Here is a 13822-nt window from a genome sequence, read left to right on the forward strand (position 1 = left end):
TAAAGGTCACTTAAATTTATTATTCTTTTGTTCCTTATTTATTTATTTGTATCTAACAACTAAATATTCATCACTTTTGTACATTAGAATACCATTAAACCGGTGTTGGAATTTATTCCACAAAACCGAGATGGTATTCAAAGGTACTTGATAATTATGTAATAGGGGATTGCTTCGATACCATTGTACCGACGTTAGAATTTATTCTAACAAAGTCTAGATGTGGCAAAGAAAGAATAACTTATTCCATATAATCAACACCCTTTGTTTGAGTGTAACCTTTGACATCTATTCTGGCCTTTTACCTTAAACACTTCCATTAGCCTTATATTTGATAAGTGCCAAACATACATAAGTTTCTTACATGTTTTATGGCACTTATCCTATGTAATTCATGTAAAACCAACTTAATTAAACACTTTTTAGATAAATTGTCATAGTTTGATTGTATATTTTGTCTACCTCGTTTCCAAATCATTGTGTGAAGTTTTTCAGGAAAAATCAATGAGTAGAGAAAATCAGAAAAATAGTCATGCAAGGAGGTGTCCGCATATGCCACTTCTGATGCACACATGGCAAGCCAAGTGCTTGGCCAAAAGCATGGACTAAAAACATGAAGCGGTTCACTAAGCATCCTGGCGTGGACAAACAAGACCGCCAAGTTGACCAGACACCAACTTGGCACGGTCAGACACAAGCTTGACACGATCAAACTCAAGCCTCACACAAGCCAACTTGCTGAAGTAGACAGCTCAACGTACACCTAGACTGCTCAGCCTGGAACCGCACAACTGGCAAGAGCAGGACAAGCTCCTCAAGAAGGTAGCTGAGCGGTGCCACCCAAGCAGCAAGGAGGGCTGGACCCAACAAGTGCTCAACTTGACTTGGCCACCAAGCAATGATGGCATCATGCATGAGCTCACTTGACAAGGCCTCTAAGCACTTTTCAGAATAGCCCACAATAGCCTAGTCAAGTAACTCACAAGTAACTTTGGTGACTCAACAAAAAGTAGCGGACTAAGCTGCTTGGCTAGGGACCAAACCAATGCTGAAGGGTTTGGTGCACCTGACGTTGACCAAGAGGGCCAGACAATGACCAAATTGCCTACAATTCTTATATTTTGGTGCCACGGTTCCAAGCTAATGCTTAGATAAAATTTGTAATTTTCTCTTAGAATTCAAGAGGATAAAGGAGTTGGCTAATGTGATGAAAAAGTTAATATTTTAATCTCATTTAGATCCAAAAGCATCTCATCCTTGGATATACGGCTAATACTCCTACACATTTATTTGGACTATGGTGTAATGTTATTTATTTTCTTCATTTGTATCATCTTTTTATATCATTACACTAAAGTTATTACTTTTGGTTAAGTTTTGATTCTTTAAGAAATTCTTAATACAGTTTTAGCTTGATCACCTAAAACTTGATTTAAAGATCCAAAATGCTTAATCTTAAGGTATTGACAAGTGAACAAAAAGTATAATCTATATCTTAGTTCACTTTCCATATCAAAGTATCTATTTTTAAGAAACTTATGTTCAAGGCTAAATAAAGTTAACGAAGCCTGAAGTAGTGTGTGACAACCTACTCCAACGAGTGGGAGTTAATTATTATTTAGTGTATTATATAAGGTTTGAAAATCATCTTATCATACTAGGACACTAGATGGGGGATATAGACTTGGCGTTTGGAATTAACCAAAGTATAACACATAACTTGTCTAATGTTTTCAAAATCATTTGAGTCTAGAAATAATTCCACAAAATTCAAATCAATTTTGTCCTCAAGAATTTGTGAATATTAGTTTATGTTTCTTAGTTAACTTTTATGTAACATAACACAAAATCATAAAAGAAGTTGTCAATCATTATTTTTTTTATAATATACCTATAAGATTTTCTTCTAATGCAATTCCCTTTGGTTCTACAAAACCCTATACTATACTACAATTGAATCATGAAAGAGATGCAAGTGTAAAATAGTAAAGTGTTAACTTCTAAATTTTATTTGTTAATTAAAGATTCCTAAAAACATAAGTTCAAATCAATTCATGGTTTGTAACTTTGTACATAGGAATAATATGCAAAAAGTGCAATCCAATCAAAGGATTGTTACTTAGAACAATAAAAGAGTGATGGATAATAAATCTAACCGCTAACATTTACTTCCTGTCATTTAGTTTTCGCATCTAACGTTTACTTTCTGTCATTTACTTTCCGCAACTAACATTTACTTTCCATCATTTACTTTTCCGCAATTAACATTTATTTATTGCTTTAATCTTTTATTCTTTATTTCAACCCTTCGAATGAAGTGGTACGGTTAACTGTTAGCTTTATTCTTTTCTTCATTTTAATCATTGCTACCAACCTTTCATAAGAAATGGTAATGTTAACTTAATAAAATGAGACCAGCCTTTATGGTATGGTTAACTTAATAAAATGAGACCAACCTTTATGGTATGGTTAAAAGGAACCCGAAAAGGGAGTAAATAAATAAAGTCACTAATTAAATAAGTTTTTCATCACTCATCACTCGTAAATAAATAAAATAAACTTGCAAGGCAACTTGAATTAACCTTTCAACAAAGTGACACATTTGTTGTTGAGGGGTAATTCCTATTGTGGATATTTGCTTTCAAAATATTGGCGCCACTGCAGGGAAATTGAGAAATATTTTAGAGAGTATATTACATCATTAATAATTGTGCATAATATTTACTTTTACTTTGTACAATTTTAATTTTTAATTTGTGTAAAAATGTAATTTCCAAAACTTTGTAAATTCATTTCTTTTCTACTAATCTCTTTCTTGGAAATACACAGAATCCTTCTATGCATGAATTGCAGGAACAAGCATAAAGAATTTGCTTTCGATCCTGAGTTGGAAAAAAACTTTAGAAAGAAAAGAAAGCACACAAAAAGGCTAAACTCCAGAAAGAGAGGAGGCGATGCGGTGCTGAACTAGTAGACACTTGGGATGAGATGAAGGTCATAATGCGAAAGAGGTTTGTTCCGGCATCCTTTCAACGGGATATCCATAACAAACTTCAGCGGCTGACCCAAGGTACCAAGTCTGTAGACGAGTACTTTAAAGAGATGGAGTTGGCTCTTTTGAGATCTAACCTCCATGAGGATCGTGAGGCCACTATGGCACGGTTCCTTCATGGACTGAATCAGGACATCCAGGATGTGGTGGAGTTGCAACCCTATGTAGAATTGGAGGACCTAGTACAAAAGGCCATGAAGGTAGAGCAACAATTAAAGAGGAGGAAATCTAAATACTCCTCTACAACAAAGTTTCAAACTTCAGGCTGGAAGGACCAATCCAAAAAGGAGGATACCACAACCAAGGAGGTCGTGAGTACCTCACAAGGAAAGAAGGTTGGGGAGGCCACAAATAGAAGTAGGGAGGTCAAGTGCTTCAAATGTCTTGGGCATGGACACATTGCTTCTCAGTGTCCAACCAAGAGGACCATGCTGGTGAAAAATGGAGTAGTGGAATCTCAATCTGAGACTTCAAGTGAGGAAGATAGTGATGGAGATGTTATGATACCTGAAGGTGACCTACTCATGGTGCGGAGGCTCTTAGGGAGTCAAGTGAAGGAAAAGGAGGAGGGTCAGAGGGAGAACGTCTTCCATACGAGATGCTTGGTGGCTGGAAACATTTGTTCCCTCATTATTGATGGTGGTAGTTGTACCAACGTGGTGAGCACAAGGTTAGTGACCAAACTAAACCTTGTGACAAGGACCCACCCAAATCCTTATCGACTACAATGGCTCAGTGAGGTTGGAGAGATGGTAGTAAACCAGCAAGCGGAGGTTCCGTTCTCAATAGGGAAGTATGAAGATACAGTGATGTGTGACGTAGTCACAATGGAGGCTAGCCATATGCTGCTTGGTAGGCCTTGGCAATATGACCGGAAAGCCATACATGATGGATTTTCCAATAAATATACTCTTGTACATCGAGATCGAAAAATTGTACTTTCACCCTTGTCCCCAAAACAAGTGGGTGAAGATAAAAAAAATTGACAAAAAAAATGGATCAAGAAAATAAAGAGCAAAAAGACAAAAAGAAAAAGAAAGAGATGATCCAAAGAAAAAAGAAAATGAAAAAGAAGAAGAAAAGAAAAATGAAAAAAAAGAGAAAGATGAAAAGAAAAAAAAAGAAAGTTTTCTAGTCTCAAAAGGGGAGATAAAGGGTGCTTTGCTGTCTAAGCCACCCATGTACCTACTCCATTGTAGGAAATTTCGTTTAAACACTAACCCTACTAATGATATTGGGCTGCCTATTTTTGTTAAAGCTTTTCTGCAGGTATCCGATGATATATTTCCCAAGGAGATACCAAATGGGGGGAAGAAACTACATGAGCAAGTCAACTCGAAAATTAAAAAGAAGACAAAAAGTCATGCCAAACAAGAAAACAATAGGCGAGGAGCAATAATTTTTTATCCAGGAGATTAGGTCAAGGTCCATATGAGAAAGGAGAGCTCTCATGCTTAAATGATGCCTGTTTGAACATGGCCTTCATTTCTCAAATAGAACCTTCTAAGATTGATGATGCAATCGAGGATGAACACTAGATTCTTGCTATGCAAGAATAATTGAACCAATTTGAGAGAAATGAAGTTTGAGAACTTGTTCCTAACCAGATAATAGGCATGTTATATGAACTCGTTGGGTATTCCGTAATAAATTATATGAAAATGGAACTATTGTTAGAAATAAAGCTAGACTAGTAGCACAAGGATACAATCAGGAAGAAGGTATAGATATTGATGAGACCTTCTGATGTGACCCTACCTAGGGCATACAATGAAGAGGATCTAATTGGGCTTGGAGGGCCCATGACTCGGTCCAAGAGCAAGAAGGCTCATCAATCTCTCAATCAACTCATCAAAGGAGTACTTGAAGATGCAAGGCCCAACACGGAGATCAAGCCCATCAATTGCTCCATATTCATAGAAATTCCCCAAGTTGGCCACGGCCAAGGAGGGCTTGATTAAGGCATGCTTTAGCTGATTTAATAAAGTGAGGGATTAACACCCTCACTAGTATTTAAGAACTTGATAGTTACCTATTTTACTTTGGAACTTTTATTACTTTGTATCTAAAATAAATATGGCCGAAATTACCTTATTAAATGGCCATTAGGAACTTGTAATCCAGGTTTGAATTCCTTTCCTTATGGGAGGACTTGAAGATGGCATGCAACCAGCAAGGAATTAAAGGAAATCTTTCCTTATGAAGAGCATGAAGGGGGGCGTGTAATTCCAAGGGAAATCAGCCTCAAATCAAAGAATATCACCTCCTTAATTGAGCAACATCATTATGGAAACAATTCAAAAGGTTACCAAAGAGAGAGTGCACGTGTGGCTCAAAAGAAGGAAACAAATTGAAAGTTTCCATACTTGTTCCAATTTTCAAATCAAATCAGATTAGGAACAAGTATGCCAATTAGGAAAGAATTTTCAAATGCAAACTCCTCCTTTAAAGAAGACTACACGTGAGACATTGAAGATGAATCAAGGAGGGTGAACCTTGTGCTAAAAAAGGCTGGATACATCATCACACAAGCTGCCATATATGGAAAGAGCAATCTGAGTGCATCAAGGGTTTTAATACCATTTCACACGTTTTCTTTGTTTGAATCAAGGCTTGAATGCCAAATTAATATGCTTTCAATTAGAATCAATAGGGCAACCGAATTCCCTATATGTAATGGCAAGCAAAATGAAATGAGACAATTCAGGTTTTGTTGGAAATATTCCATAGCTAGTGAGTGCATTCCTCCTAGTGTTCTTGGTTCAACCAAGCTTGTTTTCTTATCAAGATACTCATCTTGTGGCGAAAATTCCTTAAGGCTTATCAAGAATCACTTCTTGTGGCGCCTCCATCCCTCTTGTCTTCTCCATCTTCTTGTTCCCAAACTCACGGCCAAACACTCACCAAAACCACCCAAAATCCCCTCATTTCCCACGGCCAAAGACCCATAAAACACTCTCACATAACCCTAATCCTCACGGCCAAAATTCCCCAAATATATTCCAAAACACATTCCACAACATCACAAGTACACCAATCATCAACCAAACAACCACCAAATCCATCAAACATAATCAAAACCCCACGGCCCAAACACAACCAAACAACATTCAAAACATCCGAAATAAATTCAATTCCAAAAGTCCCAAAAAGTAATTACCATCAAGAATGATCCAAAACAAAAACGTAATCCCCCTATAGGATTACATCAACCCCCCACCAAAGAGAGGTGGAATCCTTGAACTGAGCCATAGGGATGTTGTGTTGGCTCAGTACAAACTGCTTCAACAATAGTTAGATGAAGTATCTCAAAAGCTAAATGATCTTCCTAGACAGATCAGAGAGTCTCAATGAAGCAAGTTTTTAGATGTGACCAATGCACTAATGATCATGACATGAGTCAATGTCAGACTCAGAATGAGGAGGTCCAATTTGTCAACAATCCTCTAAGGCAAAAATTTCCAGAACAATTACCCAAGGGGAGGAAATCAATTTCAAGAAAACCAACCATGGAGGTAGGACAATCCTCAGAAACTACCATTCTATCCCAAACCCCATCAATACCAACACCCTACCCATGACAGAATATTAAACTTGAGGATACTCTGAACCAATTCATGCAAATGACAATGTCCAACCAGAAAAACACTGATGCTTCTCTTAGGAACATGGAAATTCAAATTGGGCGGTGGCCAAGCAATTGGTAGAAAATAAAAAAGCAACAATTTCTGCTAATACTAAAGTCAATCCAAGGGAGCATTGCAATGCTATCTTGAGGGATGGTACTAACTCATTTGAGCACTAGGATGGGTTGGTGGAAAAAGCTGGATTTTTATAGGTAACATGCATCAAGCTAGTGACAGTAAAGAAGCTCTTGCTGAGAGGCAATCCAATACATTTTGAATATATATATATATATATATATATATATATATTCAAAATGTATTGGATTGCCTCTCAGCAAGAGCTATATATATATATATATATATACATACATATATGTTTTTCTCTTCATTAAATTCTTTTTTCTTATTCTTTAGTTTCATTTTTGAAAGAGAAAATTAAGAAAAATTATTTTGGTCCACAAAAACAATTTTTGAAAATCAATTAAAAGAGGAAAAATGAGTAGAAACATTTTTGGGGTCAAAATGAGCCTAAGCATAAGCCAAAATGGCTCAAGATGGGCCAAGCCAAACCAGATCAGCATTGCTGACTAGGCGCCTAGCAAGGCTGACATGGCACCTGGCGCCCCACTGGGCAACCACATGGAAGAGAATCTTCAAAAGAAGATTTATCTTATCCCCTTATCTTTTTGAAATCATACCCCATTAAAAACTCCTTGACCAAAAATTCCCTCTCATCCTCATTTTGAAAGACCAAAATAATCATCTCCAACAACTCTCTTCAAAGCTCTCTATTTTCTTCAAAAGTTTCATACTTCAAACATGTAAGTACCATCGCCTTCATTCTTAAAAGCATCAATATTTTTAATTGATGTTCTTCTTGAAACCTTTTTTATTGGGAAAATTTTTAGACATCAAGTCAAAAAATTTAAAAATTTCAAAGAAAATTCCCAAATCAAAAAGGTTTCAAAAATTTCCATTCTTGGAAATTTTGAAGAACACATACATAATTGTTGTTTCTCTTTACATTTTCATGAATATTTGTGTTGATTAAGTGTTGGACAAGATTTATATATTATCCATTTGAAAAAAAAAATCTAAGGTAAAAAGTTTGTGTATCAGTAGAAAACTTTTTCTTGACTTTTTCTCAAATTTGAGATTCAGTTGATTCATGAACTTTGTGAACAAATATGCCTAAGCATGATTCATTCATGAGTATGGAACGAAAAATATTTTTAAGGCCTCTGTTTCATCACAAAATATTTGACAAAATGACTCAACCAAGTGATAAAAATGTGTAGGAAATTAAGTAAGTTTTTGAGCCAACTTTTTTTTTAAAATTTGTAAACTCTAACCACGTTGAATTCTGTTTTGTGGCTGGAAATTTTGTTGATTTGGATTAAAGAGAAAAAAAAAAAAAGTCCATACATGCTCAAAATTAAGACTCCTTGTAAGTGGTGTGAACTTTGTTGTGTATCACCACTTTTTTATGAACAAAATGCCTTACAACCATTAGAGAAATCTGTTTTCATCTGTTAGTTAATTTTTGGGGCTGTTTTGGGATATATGATGCAAACAAAAATTTTGAAATTTTTTTACTTGGGCACTCTTTGTGAAAATGTGATTTTTTTCTTGGTTAATTGAAAAACGTATGATGTTGGGGCTGTTTTGATATTGTTAAAAACTTCATAAATTTAGCATAGCATATTCGCAACTTGAACTTTGAAATGAGCCAAAAACCATGAGAAAGATTGTATGCTTACTTGACAACATAACTCCTAGGAATGGAAAAAATTGCATTGTAAAATGTTTTATAGGAGTTTTCTCACAGAAAGGCAAGGAAGTTGAAGAGGAATCAATGTGAAGCACCAAATTTTTCTCTAAGGATGCCAAACATATGTTCAAGGAGATAACCCTCAAGAGTGCACCGGTCCTAGAAAAGATGTTCAACTTGGAGGAGGAAGAATTTGATGGGTTCATGCTCTCAGTGGTAAAATTTGGATGGAACAAACTTACAACACCCAACAAGATGTTTTCTTTGGATGTTGTGAAGCAATTTTATTCCAACTCTATTGTGTCGGGAGGGCGGGGGGGGCAAGAGCAAATAGATACACTTGGGTCAATGGTAAAAGAGTGTACTATGACAAGTACATGATCAATGACTACCTTGGGAACCCATGGTCTCCATTACCGAATTGTGAGCATGACCTATTCATGTTTCAACTCAAAATAAGGGCATCCTCCTTGGGGGAAGGAGAATCGCATGATGATGCTCAAGTAAGAAGGAGCATTTGTTTGCAAGGATTGGAGGTCAACCAAAGTGGCCCGATATTTCGGTTTTGCATGACTCAAACCTCTCAACTATGGACCATCTTTATGTTGTCCAACATTTGGCCAGCTTCTCATGTCTCAGATCTACCTCTAGGAAAGGTAAAGCTCATCAACTCCATTTATGAGGAAGATTCCATCGACATAGCAACCATCTTATCAGATGCAATTCCTGACTGCGTCTCACGGGGTATAGCTTCTTTGATCTTACCATCACTTATTATTGACTTATGTAGGTACCAAGAAGTACCTGGACCTTATGGTGAGATCATGACACTCAAAATTGTGATCAACACCTCTTATGTCCTATCCCATTGTAAGGAAAGAAGCTTGGCCCAAGCAAGGGCCTATTTGAGAAATAAATTTGGAGATGTGGGTTCCTCTTCTCAACCATCATGTGAGAGGGAAAGTAACCACACTTTAGAAGCAATTGTTCAAGAACAATAATTCTAAAACTAACAACAAATTGCTTGCTATAGTGGGATTACAAGCATGTATAGAAACTTTCAGAGAATCTATGGCTCTCATCATAACTTCCAAGGTGGAACCTATGATGAATTTCTTGCCAACACTCAATGGCCAGAAGGAAGATCACAAGGTCTTGATGAAGATGAAGAAGATTGAGCAAAGCAACAAATTCGATTTTCTCTGTACTTTATTTTTATGCATTTGATACTTTACAAAACCATTTCCTTGTTTTCGTACTTTAAACTTTGTTTATTTGCTTTCTTGTTTTAAATTTAGTTTGAATTATGTTGTGTGATTTAATTGTTTGCAAAAAATTTAGTTTAGTTGTGTTTAAATTTAAATTTTCCATATTCATCAATCATTTCCTTGCAAAAACAATTTTTCATGGGCTTGAGGACAAGCCATCATTTAAAGAGGAGGAACATGGTTGATGAATAAGTGAAAATTATAAATTATCATTTAAGGATGTACATTTATTTAGAAAGTAATTTGTTTACCCAGAAAAACTCAATTTTTTTTCAAAACCGAATGGAATTGGCTAAACAAAATAAATTAACAAAGATTGCATGATTGAAAAATTTCTAATCACATTTTTAAGCATTCGTTGAGCAAAATGAGATACAATCCTAAACGTTTTTGAGAAAAAAATCACATAATGTCATAACAAGAAAATTTTGTGCAAATGGAATTTTAAAATTGTGTAACATGATTGTTGCAAACAAATTTTCAAAACGAAAGTGTAAATCCAAACCATGTGAGGGAGTGAGCCAAATACATGTGAATAAGAGTGAAATCAACATCTGTTTTGTCTAATTAAACTTGTTTTAGTCTTTAGTTCTCTTAATTGCATAAGATTGATATGAAAAGATCAAGGAATATTTATTCTTTAGTTGAACCAAACAATGGCCAAAAAGTCTAACCAATGATAGGATCATCCTTTCATAAGCCCCTTTGAGGTAAACAAAGTGAATTATTTATTCAAACAAACCCATGAACAAAAATTAGAACAAAAAGTTCTAATTTAGAGAGCATAAAGTTTTAAAGTAGTTGAAAAAGAATAAGTTGGGGGGAAATTGGTGGGCTTGGCTTCTTGAAAAGGAAAAGTGAACAAATTTTCAATCTTTTTACAAAAACAACAAAAGTTGTCAAAAAGAGGCAAGGTTCAAAAAAATAAAAGGTTGGTAAAGAAATTATCGAAAAAGTAGAGTTAAGTGCTTCATTGATAAAATTTTGGAAAATTTTAGCTTTCGTGAAATAAATTTGTTTATAGAAGAAAAACCATGATTTTTTCAAGCCTAGCCTCATTACAACCAAAAACAGGTCCTCAATGATTAATGATTGAAAATGCAATTTTAAGAGAATAGGTGAGACAACGACCAAGTTCTATTACTACATGCAAATGGTTGAAAATTGAGTGAAACACTTGCATCCCTTGAAAAGTTCTAATTTTGAATTTGTGTGTACAACAAACACTTTTTGATTGAAAATTATTTGCTTTGGTTTTGCTACACATTTTTTACGAACATAAGAATGAGATTGATGTTTGAAGCATTATGTGTGAAATTCACAAATCTTGAAAATTTTCATTGAAAATTTTTTAGCACGCTTAAGAATTTTTTTGAAATAATGTCAATCTAATCATAAAAATTAGACAAAAACAATTCGAATGTGAGTTATCATTTTTTTAGGATAAACAAAGTCTAAAGTTGGGGGCAGTTGTTAACTGCCAAAAATACCTAATTTTCATACACTTTGCATGACACTTATCCTATGTAATTCATGCAAAACCAACTTAATTCAGCACTTTTTAGATAAACTGTCATAGTTTGATTGAATATTTTGTGCACATCTTTTCCAAATCTTTTTGTGAAGTTTTATAGGAAAATCAAAGAAAAGAAAATATCAGAAAAATAGTCAAGCAAGGAGGTGTCCACATAAGACACATTTGAGACACACATGAGAAGCTAAGTTCTTGGCCAAAAGCATGGACCAAAAACATGAAGTTGCTCACTAAGCAGTCTGGCATGGATAAATAGGACTACCCAACTGATCTGGCACCAACATGGCTAGGTCATACACAAGCTTGACACGGTCAGATTCAAGCCTGACACAAGCCCACTTGCTAAAGCAGGCAACTCAACATGCACCTAGACCGCTAGCCTGGAACGACACACCTGGCCAGAGAAGGACAAGCTGCTCTTGTAGGCAACTGATCGATTCTACCCAAGGAGCCAGGCGACCTGGACATAGTAAGTGGTCAACTTGACTTGGCCACCAAGCAAGGATGGCATCATGCCTTGCCTCCCTTGACTAGGCCTTTGAGCACTTTTCATAATAGCCCATAATAACCTGGTCTAGTAGCTCACAAGTAGCTTTGGTGAGTCAACAACAAGCAGCTGATTAAGCTGCTTGGCTTGGGACCAAACCTTTTCTGAAGGGTTTAGTGTGCCTGGCGTGGACCAAGAGGGCCTAGCGGTGACCTGGTTGCCTATAAATCGAGTTCCTCTTCCACCATTCAAAATATACTTTTGTTCTTCACCTCTTCTCTAAAAAAAAAATCTCTCTAATTCTTGTATTTTGGGGCCAGGGTTCCAAGCTAATTCTTAGGTACAATTCTGTAGTTTTCTCTTAGAATTCAAGAGGAGAAAGGAGTTGGCAACTGTGATTCAAAAGTTAATTTTGTAGTCACATTTGGATCCAAAAGCATCTCATCCTTGGATAGATGGCTTATGCTCCTACACATTGATTTGGATTATGGTGTAATGTTATTTCTTTTCTTCATTTGTATCATCTTTTGATTTCAATACATTGAAGTTATTACTTTTGGTTAAGTTTTGATTCTTTAAGAAGTTCTTAGTGCAGTTTTAGCTTGATCACCTTAAACTTGATTTAAAGATTCAAAATGCTTCTTCTTAAGGGATTGACAAGTGAACTAAAAAGTATAACCTACACCTTAGTTCACTTGCCATATCAAAGCATCTATTTTTAAGCAACTTATGTTCAAGGCTAAATAAAGTTAACGCAGCCTGAAGTAGGGTGTGACAAGCTACTTCAACAAGTGACAGTTAATTATTGTTTAGTGTATTACATAAAGTTTGAAAATCATTTTATCATACTAGGACACTAGATGGGGGATTTAGACTTGGTGTTTGGAATTAACCAAAGTATAACACATAACTTGTCTAATGTTTTGAAAATCACTTAATTCTAGAAATAATTCCACAATTCAAATCAATTTTGTCCTCAAGAATTTGTGAATATTAGTTTATGTTTCTTAGTTAACTTTTATGTAACATAACACAAAATCATAAAAGAAGTTGTCAATCATTATTTTTTTTATAATATACCTATAAGATTTTCTTCTAATGCAATTCCCTTTGGTTCTACATAACCCTATACTATACTACAATTGAATCATGAAAGAGATGCAAGTGTAAAATAGTAAAGTGTTAACTTCTAAATTTTATTTGTTGATTAAAGATTTCAGAAAAACATAAGCTCAAACCAATTCATGGTTTGTAACTTTGTACATGAGAATAATATACAAAAAGTCTAATCCAATCAATGGATTATTACTTAGAACAATAAAAGAGTGATGAATAAGAGGATGAGGATGAGGACGAGGATGAGGATGAGGATAGGATGAGGACGAGCATGACGATGAGGATAGGTTGAGGATAACATGAGGAGTATAATGAGGATGACGATGAGGATAGGATGAGGAGGAGGATGAGGATGAGGATAGGATGAGGACGAGAATTAGAATGACGGCAGGATGAGGACGAGAATGAGGATGAGGATAGGATGAGGACGAGGATGAGGAAAGGATGTGGATGAGGAAGTGGATTAGGATGAGGATGAGGATAGGATGAAGATGAGAAAGTGGAAGAGGATAAGGATGAGAATGTGGAAGAGGATGAGCAAGAGGATGAGGAGGAGGATTAGGATGAGGATGAGGATTAGGATGAAAGATGAGGATGAGGATAGGATCGTGATGAGGATGAGTATAGGATGAGGATGAGGACGAGGATAGGAGGAGGATTAGAATGAGGATAGGATCAAGAAGAGGAGGAAGATGAGGAGGAGGATGAGGTTGAGGATGAGGAGTAGAATGAGGATGAGGATAGGATGAGGATTAGAATGTGGATGAGGATAAGGATAGGACGAGGAGGAAGATGAGGATGAGGATGATGTGGATGAGGATGAGGAAGAGGATGAGGATAGGATGAGGACGTGAATGAGGATGAGGATATGATGAGGAGGAGGATGTGGATGAGGCTAGGATGAGGACGTGAATGAGTATGAGGATGAGGATGACGATGAGGAAGAGGAAAGGATGAGGACGAGAATG

This window comes from Lupinus angustifolius, chromosome LG01 (assembly GCF_001865875.1).
Source record: "Lupinus angustifolius cultivar Tanjil chromosome LG01, LupAngTanjil_v1.0, whole genome shotgun sequence".
Taxonomy (NCBI): Eukaryota; Viridiplantae; Streptophyta; class Magnoliopsida; order Fabales; family Fabaceae; genus Lupinus; species Lupinus angustifolius.